Here is a 17,386-nt window from a genome sequence, read left to right as displayed (position 1 = left end):
ATTGAGTCCATTTCCTCCTTTAAAACACTTCTACTAAAGAAGTCCCCGTGTAGAGGTTTAAAGCAAGGGACTCAGACGTCCAACAGTTTATAGCAGAAAAGGAGCTCAGAATGGCAGGGTTGAGGCTGGGTTGATAAGATGTTTCTAAATGAGAGTGCCATACACTTTTAACCCTAAGGGTTCCTGTGTTTTAGTTACTCATTGATACGTGGAAGAGAGTTAACTAATTAATGGAAACTAAGAAATGATTCGTTGTCTTTCTTAAAAAAAGAAATATGCTATGGCATGATTTTTGCTCCTGGATTTAAATGCTGCAGATTAGTTTGCACCATACCTGCAAATCCTGCACAGGGGGGTTGGCCTCTCCCCGACCCACCCTCACCCCCAGCCCTGCAGTTGCATTCCCTTAGGGACTTGCATTCCCTTAGGGACGCTTGCATCCCACCACCAGCTTATCATTCCTTCCTCCTAGAATGCCCTGGGGTCATATTTGTGTTTATTGGACACCTCTTTTTAGTCTGTAAGGCAAAAACAGAATTAAAAACCGGAGAATTTTGTCCATAACAGAGAGCCAATATCTCTATTGGCTTAGAAAAGTTAAAAAAAAAAAAAATTCTTTCCCATTATCAGTTGTCCTTGAAAGTTCCAGGAAAACCTGATTTATAACTTCGCTGCCCCATGGAAGGGGCTTTGCAACCAGAAAGATGCACGGGGCTGGACGAGGTTAGGAGAAGGGGGCGGGAACCTCCTAACCTGGGGGCGGCTTCCCAGGCCCCAGCCACGCCTCCTTTCCTCTCTGCTCTGGGGCCTGGCGGGGCCAGCGCGCGGACTCTTATTTTGAAGCACTGCAGACAGAAGCGGTCGGAGGCTCACTGAGTCACCGAGCAGCGTGGCGCTATATAGCGCCGGTACCTGCCGGGGGCCGCAGCCCGGAGCCTGCAGCCCGTCCGCTCGCTCGCACCCGCACCCACGGGAATTAGGGCACAGTGGGGGCGCGGCCTTGAGACCCGAGGTAGGTGCAAGGAACCGTCCCTGGCTGGTAGAAATGTTTGAATTAAAGGAACTGGAGGGGGGAGAGTTTTAGAAGCGGGTGGGGGACGCGAAGCAGCTGCTTCAAACAGTCCCCACCCAGCCCACGGCTCTTCCTGGAGCCCCCTCGCTCACACTTGTGTGATCTGGGCACAGACCTCTGAAAGCTGAGCTCCAGATGGGAATTTTTGCATTTTTGAACGGGGTCGGACTGGAGAAGATGCTTTGCCTGCCACGGACGATCCCTCCCTCTCTTCTAACTTCTCTGACCCCATCCCTCGCTCAGTCGTGGCCCCACTTCTAGAGGGCAGAGAAAGCGGGGCTGCCAGAGATTTGGGGGAGGGGGCGGGGTGGGGGTTGGGAGGGGGAGATGACCTCATTCTCTGGCAGCTGGTCAGAGAGGAGGGGTCCATCTGAGCCCAGCCGGGGATACTGCGCCCGCAGCCCTCCTGGAGCCTAGCCTCCTCTCCCTCTCTGGGATATGCACCCCACATTGGCGCCATTCCCAGAAAGTTTGCTTATAACTTGGGGGTCTTGCGCCGGCCGGGTGCTGTGCCCGGCGGGCTGTAGGTGCGTCCTGCTGGCTTGCTGGTGAGCTGCGGGCAGCGCCCCTGTCGCAGCCCCTGGCCGCTGCTTTGTTAGTGCATCCCGGCCCAGCCAACCATAGCCAACTATAGATTCTAGGAACCGCCAGACTGGTCCTCTCTGGAATGATGTGTGTTCACATCATTCGGGAAAGATCACAGAGCTCCCCTAGGCCCCGAGCGGTAGGAGTCTGGGGGCTTCCCGCCCATTGCCTTCTTAACACTGGGGGTGGCTTTGTCCCAAATGGTGAGTGGCCCACACTCCAGAAAGGAGCTTGTTTGGTCTCACTGGAGTCCGGGTTGAGCTTGGGACTTTGGCTGTTGCGCTGGGGACTGTAGGGGGCGCACTAAGCAGGGCGGTGAGTTGAGTCTCCTTGGACTGGTCTCCTTGGATGCATCATCTTTCCTTTCTGCTGAGCTGGGTCTTGCATTAGTCGCAGGCCTGGACAAGCCAAACCCCGTTTACTGGTCTTCAGATCTAACAGTCAGACCTGGGAGTCTCCAGGAGCCCGAACTGGCTCATCTCGATTTTGGTATGCAATCGGAGAACTAGCAGGAGGAAGACAGAGAGGGCATACCAAGTGTCTATAGCTCTGAGAACACAACTCTGAGGAAGCTGCCTTTGACCCTCAGACCCTCACCATGGACCCCTCTTTGCCCCCACCAGCCAGGATAAGGGATGGTCTCACCAGCTTCAGAAACTGCCCAGCCCCGCTGTAAAGACATTTTCTTGATTTGTGTTATTAAGGTGCCTGTCCTGTCTCAATAACTGCCAATACCTAAGGGCAAGTTGTCCTCTTTGTCAGGGATTTGGGGTTGCTTCTGCAGTACATCTTTCTTACTATCTCTTTCCATCTCCCACGAAAGAAGGTATTTTTTCCCTCAAGACTTGGCAGGCTTGGTTTAGTGATAAGAGTTCTGAGGGAATTTTATTTTTTCCCCCTAGGCTGTTTATAGTGATTGATAAAGGAGATAGATAATGTGAAATACATGTAGGCCTATGTCTTGAAGTGACTGTAAGGCTTGTAAGTTAAATGGTTAGTACATCCTTGAACAATAAACTTGTAAAAGTAGACAAGAGCTAAATAGTCAACAGATTTTTCTACTAATTCCTACACTTCATTTTTATAAAGTAATTCTTCTAAGTTTTTGGGGGTGGGGATCTTTGGAAACAGGCGTGGGAGTGATTTGCCCAGTGCCCATATCACATCCACTAAGAAACTGAGCATGTGCAAGAGTAACAAAGCATGTCCACATAGCTGTCATCTCTGGCTATGTGAAATCTTGATGTGCTGAGCGAGGAGCATGGGTAGGTGGCTGGAAATAATGTAGCTCTATTTTCTTTGATGGATGAAATCCATGAATCATAAAATTCTGATAGCTGGCATAGTACAACAGCTCACCTGCTTTCGGTGATGTAATAACTACATTCCCTGTCTGTCCCAAGTGAGGACATTGACTTAGCAAACAATAGATAAATGTCCTACATACAGCCACCTGGGTATTGCTTCAGTATGGCTTTATGGGCTCTAGATATGATTTCTAGTTGATTTTAAAAAAACTCTTTTAAGATAACAGAATAAAAATTGAATGGCACTTAACCACACTGCATTATGGTTGATCTTCAAAAATTTACCATATTGTCTTCTTAAGCATAAAACTAGTGTTTTTAAAACTTTGCTCATGAGTTGTATTCTTGTACTACTTTTGAAGGTAGTTACCTCTTTTTTTCCAATGTACTATTTTCCCCCAATTACAGTTAAGTCTTTGGCTCTACTACAGTTGAAACAACTAATTATCACTTAAACAGAAGACATATCTTGGAAATTACCAACAGTCCACATTGTTAAAGGTGTTGAGGTCATTATTTAAAGGGTAAATTATTAATTTGTTCAAACAATTACCAGTTATCCAAAGAATTGTTGGTTTTTGCCCTCTTTCCAGATTTCTTTCCCAGAGGGAATTATAAGACTATGTGTCACCTCTTTTGTGTATTTTTTCACATAAACAATTTTGTATCAAAATATATTGTATTTTTTCAGCATTTATTTCAAAAGACCCAGATAAATATAGGATAATCAAAAGTTTACTGTACTTCAGTAAATTATCTATTATTTAATATTTTTTAAAGTAACTCTCTCCTTCAAGTAGATGGGAGAGGTGGCCACTAAATATCCATTTTTAAAAAACAATGATGTTCATAGAGCACTAAATGCCTCTTGCAAAGTACTCTAGGAACTATAGATAGATGATAGATAGATAGATAGATAGATGAATAGATAGATTGATTGATTGATAGATAGACCACTCCAGTAATATTCTTCTGTGACACACTAAAAGAAGTGGACACTACCAGATATTAAAGAAAGATGTAGGGGAGGCAAGGATTCTCTCCAGGGTCCTACCAGGACAAAATTGAGGCACTCACTTCTCTGTTCTCTCTCCCAGGTTTTTGGCTCTAGATACCCTTTTAGACTGCACTGTTCAAGCTCTATATCAGACTCTGTCAGAGGATAAAGAATTAGAGAAGGGAGATGAGAAGGGTTTCATCCAAGGAGATTTAATGAATACAAAGCAACACCCTGTTGTTATAGAGAATGCAAAGGCGTGGGGATAAAGTGGGAGCAAGGTCTGAGGTGCTCGGGAGGCATTGTGAGCCCAGTGGCATGTAGTTTTCTACTAACTGTGAGCACTACTCCAGGCACAGATTTCTTTCTGTCAGTAAATCTGAGCTCATTGATGATGTGCTTTAAGGTTAACCATAATTGGTAACGTTAGTCATTCCAGTTAGGTGAGCTGCTCTTGCTGTATATTTTAGATAATGACTACAAGGAAACAAACTGAAAATGTGGGATGGTTTGTTAATGTCTGTTCAGAGCCCCCCACTGAGTGCCCATTGGCCACGATGGTGAGCGAAACTGGTGATTCTCACAGCCTGGCATGAGCTGCCGATGGTTGGAAGGCATAAGGGCTTATGGGATGGGAAAGATTTCTCCTAAGGGAGAAACTGCCATTTGCAGTCAAGGTGTGTCAGCCAGAAGAAATGAGCAGTAACCGTTTTCTGGTTTCTGTTGGCAAAAACTTTGCATTTAAAAAAAAAAAAAATATAGAAGTGTTAAAAATAGACTCAAAGATCCATGAAGCCAAGTAAAAAGAATAGACATTGGAGTTTCACTAGTGAGAGGGAAGAGAGTTAATCTTTCTTAAAAAGCCACTACTAATGGGGCACTTTAGTTCTCACAAAATTCTCTGAAGTGGGCTGCAGCTTTTCCTGGTATTAGAGAACTGGGGTCAGGTGTCTCATCCAGACAGAAAGGAGAACCACTGGACCACCAAACTTAAGGCTCTGACTTGACATTATCATCCACATCAGTGATGCTCCTGTGAAACTCAACCATCCTGAGCAGGTGGCAGCCCTGAGCTTTCAGATGTGTTGTATTCTGAACGTGGATTTGTAAAACTCATTGCTGGAAACTCGGAACACAAATTTTCATTAAAACTGAGTAACTCATAGTGGTTAGTTCCCAGGCCAGCCCAGAGATCATAGCCTGAGTATTCTGCTTTATTAATAGTACCATAGAACCAAGCCACTATATATATAACAGGCTTGTTGTGGGAAAATGCACTCAGCTCCAAATTGAACTTTTTAAGGTTTTTAATCCAGCAATGGCAAAGGGACCCCCACCTTCTCTTTTTCCTTTTAAGCCCTGAGGGAAAATAAAGGTACCAGGGATACATTTCCCTTCCTACTCCCCTTATGCTAACAGGGACCCCACCCTAGAACTACAGAGTTGTGAGGAGGGTAATACCCCAGCAGTAGCTGGCCATGTAGCATCAGAGGGGAAAGAAAAAGTGGGGAGACAACACAGGAAACAGGGAAGAACTGAGGTCGAATTGTCATCTCTGGACTTAGTTTGGATGGCTTAGCCATGTGAGCTGCCTGTTGATTGCCATTATTTCCTTACTAACAATATTTTTACTGTAGAATGTAGACACACTAATGCTACTTGGTTGTATATTCAGTGTTCTTAGAGTTATAGTTAGGTTTAAATGGAATCTTTAATGGTAGAAACAAAGAAAAAATATACACACATCTTATTTCTCTTTTTGTTGCCAGTCTGCTAAATTCTCAAAGTAGTACCATTTGGGATTGGACTGCTTTAAGGTAACTTGGGTGCTGATGTATTATAATATTCTAGTCATAGAATAGGTACTATTTGTTGAGCACTTATTTCATACCAGAAAATGTGCTAAAATATCTAACTCTTTATGTCATTTAATCTTTACTATAGTCCCATGCAGTAACTACAATCAACACCCCCATTTTAAAATGATGAAAGTGATTTGGAGGTTATTTTCCCAGAGTCACACAGATCAGAAATGGCAGGGCTGGAACCTCACTAATTCAACAAATATTGTTGAGCAATATTTGTCCCAGGGACTGTGTTAGACTGTGAGATTGCAGTGAGCTAAATGGACAAATATGCAAAAATCCTTGCCCTTGTAGAGCTTATACACCAAGGATAGGAAGTAAATCATAAACACAAATCTGGTGCACCAGCAGCAGGCTGGCTTTAGAAAAGGGTACAGAAGTGCAGGAATGGGTAGAAAGAACAGTTGGAGCTCATGAGATTGCCCTTCTGCTTGCTCTGTCTCCTCAATAGAATGGGGAAGGCGCTTATCAACTGAGAGAGGGTGAGCATGTTGAAGGGCAGTTTGAGAAGAGAGATGTGCACCAGTTCCCTAGGAAGGAGGGAGCCTGCATTTAGCTGGAGAAATGTACACACAGGTCTGCCCAAGGTCAAATTCTCACTCTTAACTTCCACAATATGTTGGAGCTCAGAATTCTATAATCTAATTGACTCTTGGAATGAAGGACTATCTTGTGATTCTTTTCTTGATCTGTCACTTATATAGAGCAGAGCCTGGCACTTATAAATGTGTGGTTAGTGTCTGTTGAATGACTACTATAGCAAACTTGATACACACTTATCCATAAATTTCATTTAAAATTTTCTGTCCTAATTGTCAAAATTGTCCTCTCCCTTCTCTGAAATGCTCTGATACTTATAGTCCCTAAAAACAGCACTTATATCCCAACTTATTCTATTGCTAATTATTTCATGGTCTAACCCCATCTTTGTATACATTGAGTTTTATACCATGAGAGAATGCTTCCTTGCATGCTGTTTTGTATTCTGTGGTGGCTACCTAAATGAAACCACATTTCTACCAGGCCATGCCTTTGTGGAGGCCAGCAAAGATGGCTTCTGCTGTATTTAACCATTCCTTATTGGTTAGCACATTGTTGGGGCATAATGTAAGTAGTCAGTTGGGAAACAGGAAAACCAATTGAGGTGGTTAGAATAATTCAGGAAATAGCTTTTGGGTGATCTCAACTAACATAGAGGCAAAGGAACTGATTAGAGTAGATGGGTTCCAGGGATAGTTAAAAGACAGAAGTGATGGTACTTGGTGCTGGGGTGTGTGAAGGTGTGGGAGAGGCATATGTCAGGGGTTACTCCCCAAGCTCTGCCAGGCAGTTGGTAGAGGGTAAGGACAGGAGAAGGAGCAACTCCAAGGAAAGTTTAGTTTTGTACATCCCTGGTGGGGGTGTCCAGGAGATAGGTAGATACCTCAGGTTGAGATCTGAATGGGAATTATCACCATCAGAGATAATTAAAGCCTTGGGAAAAGATAAATTTTCCCCCAAAAGGGGGGCATTAAGAGAAAACTGAGCTCTGTGTGTGAAGGTTGAGCGGAGTCAAGCTTGGTCATTGACTAAGCACTGCAATAATTTGCAAAATCTGTCTGGTGACAGAATATTAAAGTAAAGCATACCCCAGTAAAACCACAAATGAATTGATTTGAAACTGGAGTTGGAAAAATGTGTGGTTTTTCTTGGTAAAGTCTCATTTTCTACTTGTATTCATAACTAAAAATGAATGCATTTGTATAGAAAGGTGACATGTAGATTTTTCAAAACTTCTATTTTTGGTTTCTGTTAAGAGTCAAAATGGATCCACATGGACTCCATACTTCTCTCACATCATACCATATTGTTATGTAACATAGAATGCTTGAGTACATACTGTCCACACCAACAACTATAAATCTGTCCAGGCAGGTGGCTCAGGGACAGTAGATAAGGAGTTGGACCTCATTTTCCCAAGGGGAAGCTTTTATTTGCAAGAAAGAGCAGTACTTAAGAATTGCAAATCTCTTGGAAGGGCAGAAAAATCAGGGTTAAGACAGCAGTTGTCCAAACCCATGCATTCCTTGGCCCTTCTTTATATACAGCGGGCAGGCGTTGTCAATTAGCAAACTTAGAAAATTGCACTGTTTAGTATCAGTTCATCTTCTGCCTTTCCAGAGCTCTCCAACTGTGCATCGTGGATGCTCAGTGAAACCACCAGATGTGGGAGCCTGCCAGACCTTTATTTGGGTCAATTTCTTGGCTTCAGGGTACAAATGCATGACATATTCTTGACCACTTACTTGAAAAAATTATTAGCAGTATTTTATAATAAAAGATGTTTAAAAGTCTAAATTTATACTCAACACAAGTATATCACGAGGTTGTGATATACAAAATTCAATGCTAGTGAGGGCTAAGTTCTCATTCCTTTAAACACCAGGACATTTGGTGCTTCCTAAGTAGGGGAGCTGAGTAGAGCCGATGTTTTTAGTTCCACTAGACAGATTTTTAAAAATCTGAAGTTCATAGAAGTGACTTTCCCAAGGTTCAGTTATTGTAGAACTAGGACCTCCAGAGTCCAACTCTGTTTTTCTTTTCAGTACACCAAGCACCCTCCGAGATACAGAGTGATGCTATCATTCGAAAATGTGCACCAAGGGCAACTGCAGAATTTTCCAAAAGCTTACACACAGATGGCAAATTTGGCAAAGTCAAATCGAGAACACTGATTACAAGTTCAGGAAAAAACTTGAAGGGTAAAGGCAAAATGTTTAAAATCCCAAAGACCACTTTTCTTAGGAAAGCAATTCCAAAGGAAGAATCTTACTGATAGAGGGAAGCATACAGTGGCACTTTCTACAACTTGGCTACCTGCCCTGGCCTAGCAGCAGAGGAGAAAAATGCCACAGTGGTATTGAGTAGACAGACACCTCAGCCGTTGAGTGACAGTCATTGTGTTCTGGGGACTATCTGGCCACTTTGTATCTGTCCTTGTGTCTCTTGAGGGCCTGTCCCTCCCAGGTAAGTTCAATGTAGCTTCTGCAGCCCTGCTCGGAGCTCATTCTCCTATGTATTTATTTCCTACTCCTGTCATTTTCATTTTGTATACTTATAAAGCCAAATACAAATCTGAAAATGAAAGAGAAGGTTAATCATGTTGGACTCTTAAATGTTTGCTCAAGATTATTGTGGCTCTGTTGTTTCATTTTACTGCAGTGTTCCTCTTAAATCTATAGTTAGGAAATATTTCAAAATTGCACTGATGGTAAATGATTTCATATCCTGTGTAGTACAACAAATATTGTTTTACTGTGTTTTACATAAACAAAGTCATTATATAACATTTGTAGAGTAATAGATCTACCTTGTAAACATTCAATCATTTGAAGAGTTAGCAAAGAATGTGACCAAGACTGAGTATCTTGAAACAGTCTTCTTGAGCCTTTGACCCTGCTGTGAATCATGGGGGTGATTTCTCTCTTTGGTTTTTGGGTTTTCTTCTGACTTTAAGGCAATCTGTTCATCTTTTCACTCATTGTGCTTTAGGTATGGTTTCTGATTTTTAAAAAAATCCCTTCTATAGGGCTGGGGTTGTGGCTCAGCGGTAGGGCACTCGCCTAGCCCATGCGAGGCCCTAGGTTTGATCCTCAGCACCACATAAAAATAAATAAATAAAATAAAGATATTGTGTCCAACTACAACTAAATAATAAATATATTTTTAAAAATCCCTTATATAATAGTCATTAAAATCTAAAACAAAATTTTTTTACTCTTACTGGTGACAGGCATTCAACTAAAATTACAAATAAATAAATATATAAACCAATAAATACTAATGGCATCCCAGCTCTCAGCAGTCTGATTAAAAGCAGAAGCATTATGAAAGGCACGGGATCCAACTGAATGATTGGCTCATCCTCTGGCAGGCTTAACATACACCTGGTATTTTCCTTGGGCATCTAGAGATCTAAATCTTGGTGTGTCTTGAGTTAAGGATGCAGGAAGGTCTAGAGATGTGCCAGTGGCTTGCAGCCCATTGCTCTCTGATGCCTTCTTTTATTTTCTGAGCCAGCTGAGGTCCCAGATCCATCTTTTGATGGTCTGGTAGGTTCTGGGTCAGGGTGACCCACTGTCCATTGCCTGTGGTTCTCTGTTCACGTCTCTTAAAACAAAGAGGACCCAGGTGAGAGGAGCACTGGGTTCTTCTCAGCTTTCATATCCTTGCCATGGAAGGAGGGAGTGAGAAGGCGATTCTGTCCGGTTTTACCCTGTCCTCTTTGCCTTCTTCTCTTGCTCTCCTGGAGTATTTCGTTAAGACACTTAAGAAGAGCTGGGGTTGCGGCTAATCGGTAGAGCACTTGCCTAGCATGTGTGAGGTATTGGGTTTGATCCTCAGCACTACGTAAAAATAAATAAATAAAATAAAGGTGTTGTGTCCATCTACAACTAAGAAAAAAAAATTTAAGAATAAAAAAGAAAAACACTTAAGTTGATGACTTCATGAGATACGACTTCCTAGTCTTGAAGAAGTAAAAATCTCAGATTTTAGTAAATGCCACATTCCCATTCAAATGGTGAGCCTGTGCATAATCAGCAAAACTATATTAGAAATATATATCCCATTTGGATGATAACAGAGGAAGTTCAACAAACGTGTGGCTATAAATGTAACATAGTGTACAAAAGTTAGGGGAGTTTGTTGTGTCGCTTTACTAGCTTTTAAGTATGATTACTGTGGTTTTGCCAGAAAAAAAAATCCTAAATGCAGTCAGTTTTACCATTCGAGGGCCATGAAACATCCCCTGTAAACCTTTTGGCATTTTATATGCTAATTGATATTTCAGGAGATAATATACTATCATTTGGGAGATGTGGGGTGATTAATAAATTGGGGCAACTTGTGGGCGAGGGTAACAGGGAAAAATTTAACTCACAGAAATAACAGGCTCTCCCTGGTTGGGAGTTTATCTTATCTTCTCTGTTTAGCTCAAATTAGAGAAGAGTTTTTATAGTTAAAAAGAGCATTTAAAATTGACCTTTGATTTGCATCACTCTCAGTTCTTAAACCTCAGGATAAACAAACACATTTAATATGGTATTCGTGAATTGTGAGAGTCATAGTGATTGCCCATTATTCCAGGTAATGAGGATACAATAAAAAAGTCTCCCATTACATGGTGGTTTTGATGGACACGTTAGTAAATGCTTTTGCTATTTTAATAGGCAAGAAGGTTCATCACACGGATTTGAGGCCTTCCATATTAGGCCTTTTGCAGACATAGACATGGTGGGGATCACATGAGGTTATTTGAGGGGGAAAAAAAATGGAGACTAATTGAATGCAGAGGCTTCTGTGGGGCAAGCAGAGTAAAGAATTCAGTCAAATGATGTCATGCATGCAAGGGTAGCAAGTCCGTGCCCGAAAAACTGGCAGCAGCTTACCCATACCAAGCTACCTGAGACATTTCCTGGGCTGGAAACAATGTTACGGAAATTGAACTTCCCTGCCAAACTCACCACACCTTGCCAAAGCATGGGCACCGCTCATGTTGCCCAGAGTAATGCCGGCTCCACAACACATCCACCCAGAAGTCCTGTGGGCGGGATGGAAGTGGGTAATGCTTGTGTCTTAACAGACTAGAGAAAGAGAATGGGGCTGCACTTCCCTTGCTCATGAAAAATGATGCTTTTATAGTGTGCAGTCTACTGTGAATTACTATCTGGGAGGAAACTACATACCTGGCTGTGCAAACCAAAGAGCTCTGACAGAGGGTTTGTGTTTTGCTTTGCTTCGTTAGGGGCTCCATTCCTTCTTTTTCTTTTTCCTTTTCAGTACTGAGAATTGAAACCAGGTATGCTTTACCCCCGAGCTGCATCCCCAGCCTTTTTATTTTTTATTTTGAGACAGTTTCTCACCAAGTTGCTTAGGGACTCTTTAAGTTGCTGAGGTTGGCCTCAAACTTACAATCCTCCTGCCTCAGATTCCTGAGTCTCCGGAATTACAGGCAAGTGCCTCTGCACCCAGCTTGGGGCCTCATTCCTTAGATAACTTTTAAGATAATTGAAAATCATGATTGAATATGCCCAGAAATAAAGGCTGCACTTGATTAACCTTCCTCTATCCAAATGAATCAATGTAGTCATACATTTAATAAACGTTTAATGATGCCATTAATTTTAAAGGTTTGTTGTATATATTTATTTTCTTTTCCCTATACTGGGGATTGAACTCAGGGATACTCTACCACTGAGCTACATCCCCCATCTTCTCTAATTTCAAGTCAGGATCTAGCTAAGTTGCTAGCTTAGCAAGGCTAGCCTTGAACTTGTGCTCCTCCTGCCTGAACCTACAAAGTCACTGGATTTCAGGTGTGCACCTGCATTCTTAGTTCTCATACAATCCTGTGAAATCGTTGTTTATCTTTTGTTAAACACACGTGTGTATTTAAGGGCGAAAAAATGAATCGTGAGAAGTTGAAGAATTTCTTGGTTTCTGAATTGTCAGGAAGCTCAGAGCTCCCACTGAGCTTTTCTCTAAGTCCCACCCAGTCTCTCAGAAACCCTTACGCCCTCAGTGTGCAAGACCATGTGCTTTCTGTAGCATTCTTTAACCCATATAATTCTAATTTTGTCTAAGATTTATTAGATAGATGAGGTGGAAAAAAGATTGTGCAACAGGAAATTGGACTAGAACATCCCACAGTGTATCTTCCCTGCCAACTTTCTAATTAATAAGGGTGAATTTCAAATATGAAGCCATTGGGTATGACATACTAGAAATTCTACTTTCAAAACACTTTCAAAAGCTAGAAAACAAATCCAGTATCATTCATTGATTCAGCAAACAGTGATCTGGTGTGTTCTGCGCTCGGCATTCACCTGAATGAATAAGATTTTGACCTCATAAGAGAGGGCAGAACCCAGAAGGAAAAAGGATTGATGGGTACTGTGGTTAATTGGGAATGGAGTCCTCAGAGGGGACAGCGAGAACTGAAACCTGGCCACAGAGAAGTTTGGGAGAAGCTTGAACCAGGATAGAGAAAGCAGCTTAGTTAGTGGTACCAAGTCCCAGAGGTTGAGGGACATGGTGTGTCTGTAGGATGGTGGAGTGCCACTCGTGTGGATGTAGAAGCGCCGGAATGGAAGAAGCAGGGAAGACTTCACTGGCTACACCCAAAGCATCAGGAAATCATGAAAATGTTTTTTTTCTTTTTTTTGCTGGGAAGAGATACAGTCATAAATTGATTTTAAAAAAAAATGTTTCTTTCATTTTAGAGATCTTTCTAGACACTTTAACAAGTAATTTTAGGACCTGCTTATCATTTCTTACTAACATCTTCTTCCTCTTTTTCAATAACATCATCTAGTTTAGATTGCCTGTGAGACAGGTTGTTAGAACTTTAAAAGACTCCAAAGTCATAAAGCTTTTTGTAAAAGATTCATACAATGAACTTAGTCATAGCTGGGCATGGTGGTGCATGCCTGTAATCTCAGTGACTCAAGAGGCTGAGGCAGGAGGATTGCAAGTTTGAGACCAGCCTCAGCAACTTAGAGAGGCCGCAATCAAATTAACAAGAACTTGTCTTGAAATAAAAAAAGCTAAAGATGTGTTTAAGCACCTTTGGGTTCAATTTCCAATACCAAAAAACAAGACAAAAACAAAGAACTTAGTCATAACTAAGAAAGGCTGGCAGGAAGGGAAGTCATGGTTTTAAGTATTAATGTAATGTATTCTTCCAAAGGTCTTGAAAATAATTTAACTGATCCTTTTGTAATCTTTCTATCATTGGTTTATTTGACAAACTCCCTTTTTAATGATTAATGACAATCTCTCAGTTACATCAGAGGTTTTAAATCAATGTGGTCCAAACGAGTAAGACTTCCGCCTCTTCTATAGACCGCACACAGTGGTCTTGGGATACCTCTTTGCAACCCTTTGTTCTTTTCCTCAGTGAATGCCTTTTGACTATTTCATTACCAACTTATTTGCTGTAACATGAATTCTGCTATTAATGGTCAACTTCAGCTCTTCAAACACACCATGAAGCTGGGGGCGTAGCTATGTGGTAGAGCACTTGCCCAGCATGCTGGAGGCCATGGGTTTGATCCCCAGCACCACAAAAACAAAATGCAACAGTCATCCTTACCTTGAACCAGGTATATCACAACCAACTGATTAAAAGTCTCCAGTATTACAATGCATCTTGACAAATTTGGCTATCTGCTCTCTAAACAATAATTTCCATAACTCACCTTCCTTCTCACCAACAAAATTCACTATCCTATCACGTGTAAGTAAGTATTAGCTTGCATATTTGTTCAAATCTATACCCACCATATGATTTATTATTTTCATCTTAGAAGATCTAGGGCCAACAATACATTGGAAGTGTTCTGCAAATCCACTATAAACAGTCAAGGTGAAGACTCAAGTCTGCATAGTTCACTTTCTCATGTATGCTTTTATAACTTGGATAACTAAGAGCCTAATATGTCCATTTGATATATATTTAAGTCGCCAAGGGCACCTTGTGATTATCATAAACTTAAGACCTTAAATGACATTCAAAGCATCCGTGTCAGTACCAGCACCATCTTATCAACAAGGAATTCTCATTGTGACAAAGGCATGAAGTTATTTTGCAATTGCTGTATATTAATTGTAAAACATTATTAAGGGAGGAGAATAGGTATAGTGCATTACAGGTGACTCTTGGGATCAATCCATGTGGAATTTTGCAGCTTGCATTTCAAGATAATGAGATACAACTGAGCAAAAGATTTGCTACAGTAGCTAAGGTAACTATCATTCAAACTCAAGTCAGTCAGTCTACCCAGAGTAAGGTAGTGATACTCTAATTGCAAGTTCAGGCCTCCTAAGAATTAACAAATTAACGAGAATTCTGAAAAGTAGTGAGATGAGGTCTTGCTCTTTACCCAGGCTGACCTCTAACAGCTGGGCTCAAGCTATCTCCTGCCTCAGCCTCCAGAGTAGCTGGCACTACAGGTGTATACCACCGCATCTGGTTTGAATTCTGTTTTTCCCTCCCTCCCTTCCTTTCTTTTTCCCTCCACCCCCATCCCCACCCCACCCTGCTCTACCCAGGTACTGGGGATCAAGTCCAGAGTTTCTCTACCACCGACCTACATCCCCAGCCCTTTGTATATTATTTTGAGATAGGATCTTGCTAAATTGCCCAAGCTAGCCCTGAACTCATGATCCTCCTGTCTCAGCCTCTTGAGCAAATGAGATTACAGGTGTGCACCACTGTTTGAACTTTCTTAATTGAATTGAAAGGCCATTGGAAACAAGATCGTAACAAGATCACCTGTTCTTTCCTCATTTTTCAGATAAAGATAAGGACATACAATCTTTTTGAGGGCAGTTTGGCTTTGCCCATTGAAACTGAAAACTGAAAGTTCATATACCCTCTGAACCCAAAATTTCATTTCTAGAAATTTTTCCAATGAAATACTCAAACAGGTGTTCAAGAAGGTTCTTCATTGTTGCATGATTTGTACCGACAAGCAGTTGAAGAGAACATATTTATCATGAATGAAAACTGCTAGGTCTGTACTATGGAATACTTTAAGGCCATTAAGAAATAGGAAACAGATCTCCATGTGCTGACATGGAAGAATATCCATGATATGTTGTTGACATATCATGACAGATAAAAGATCATTGAGATAAAATGTCTATATGCTTTATCTAACTTTTGTGAACAAATAAAACCCAAGCATTTAAACATGAGTGTTACATGGATTCATATCTGCATAGTAAAGTTTCTGGAAAATTAGCTCCAAAATATCAGTGTTTTCCCTGGGGAGTGGGACTGTGTGAGGATTGGTGGTTATGGGGAAGAATTTTCACTCTTACTCCATTATTCTACAGTTTTTACTTTTTACCCTTGAGTTTCCCGTGTCAGCTATTTATTCCTCTTGAAAAACAAATCAGGAACAAACTAAGTCCTGGGAATATTAAAAGCTAACTGGCAGTAGAACTAACTCTGGCACCCTGATCTAGTTCTCCGTCAGTGTTATTCAGGGTAATTTTTCACTTCCCTTTATCAGAGTTATTCAGGAATTTAAAGCTAGAATTTAGTCTCATCTACTATTTATTTCTTTTGCAAGAAAACTGAGGTCAGACTAGCCAAGTGACTGGAGAGTGGCTGCTCAGTGGGTACAGAGGGACTGAGTAGGTTCTCCCCTATCCCCTCACCCTCCTACCCCAGGGAAAAGTTAAAGTAAATAAAACTGAAGAAAGAAAGCCACAGTCCCTTCTGCTCACTCATGCCAGTGTGAGCTGGCCACTTGCTCTGTCTAGGACCTATGCTTGATAGGTTCTAAGATTAATAATAAAAGCTGTAAATGTGTGTAATTTAGAGATTGAACACACTGATCTTTATGTCAATGACTAGAAACCCAGGGCTACTGAGCAAGTGACATCATTCACACCTTTCAATGCAAGTGGTATGCCATGCAATTTAGACACAGGGCTTCTTGAAATTTCTCCCCTCCCCTCTAAAACAGCCTTCTCATCAGGTGCAGTGCTGTGGTACACACCTATAATCCCAGCAGCTCGGGAGGCTGAGGCAGGAGGATCCCACATTCAAAGCCAGCCTCGGCAACTAAGGCCCTAATCAACTTATCGAGGCCCCGACTCAAAATAAAAAAATTAAAAGGGCTGGGGATGTGGCTCAGTGGTTAAGCACCCCTATGTTCAATCCCCAGTAATAACAAAAAAGGGCTTCTCATCCACTAATGATAAAATAATTTGAAGAAAATGTAAGCACACTCAGTACGTGAAAGGAGAAAAGACCAACAGCAAAAAGTCAGGGGATAATTGTCAGAGTTAGAACTAGGCCAGTTTGAAGCCCGAATCTAAGTGCTGGTAGAATTCAAACCTTAAATCTGGAATGTACTTTCATTCTGTTCCTTAAATGGTTGAAAGGAAAGGCTTAGATACACAAAAGTATTTTATACCAAATAATTATCTGAATCATACTCTCTTGCACAGTAACGAAGAGACTCCGCATTATGAATATACTTCATTTTGAAACAGTGTCAAAAGCTACTTGGAGCCCTTATTTCAAAAAGAAAGCAGTAATTTTGAGACATTCATTCTGTACACTCTTTGTAGTATGGTTAACTTCTAAGTTCACTGCAGACCCAAGTGAACTTTCCCTAAAATGCAACACAAGAGCCTGAGTTACAATCAATAAGGATGGGAGGAGGTTATTGTGCAACTCTTCCTGCAGGGTGTGAGAATTTTTTCCCTTCAGGCAGAATATACTGATTTAATCCTTACCCCTAGTGTCCCTTTATTGCAACATTCTTGAACATAGCCACATTCCATCGGGGTGCAACAGTTGACTTTTGTCTTTAAGGAAAGCCTTGGCAACTGATAGCATCAGAGGAAGAGATAAGCCGCCCCTCCGAGACAGAGTTGTAATGGGCCCCAGACCTCCGCGTGCCCATTGTGCAAGCCCAGCTTTCTTTTAGACTCAGCCAAGTGCTGAGGATGTTTTGTTGTTTGCTTTTTAAAGCAGCCAGATCAGATTTTTCTCCAT

General features: G+C 41.6%; 1 protein-coding gene across 8 annotated transcripts in view; it reads left to right on the top strand.

Annotated features, from left to right (window-relative positions):
* Nucleotides 1–17,386, top strand: part of Palld (palladin, cytoskeletal associated protein) — a 372,211-nt gene that overhangs the window by 287,968 nt on the left and 66,857 nt on the right. For 2 of the 8 annotated variants that reach the window (XM_048791704.1, XM_015486010.2), the window contains exon 1: nt 866–1,012. The exons of 5 other annotated variants lie outside the window; for them this stretch is intronic. The gene's annotated coding sequence lies outside the window, so the exon portion shown is untranslated. Of the gene's footprint in view, nt 1–865; nt 1,013–17,386 lie in introns of those variants that run through there. One more of the 8 variants, XM_048791703.1, reaches the window with a different exon arrangement.

This window comes from Marmota marmota, unplaced genomic scaffold (genome assembly GCF_001458135.2).
Source record: "Marmota marmota marmota unplaced genomic scaffold, marMar, whole genome shotgun sequence".
Classification (NCBI taxonomy): Eukaryota; Metazoa; Chordata; class Mammalia; order Rodentia; family Sciuridae; genus Marmota; species Marmota marmota.
This window is presented reverse-complemented; position numbering and strand designations above follow the sequence as displayed.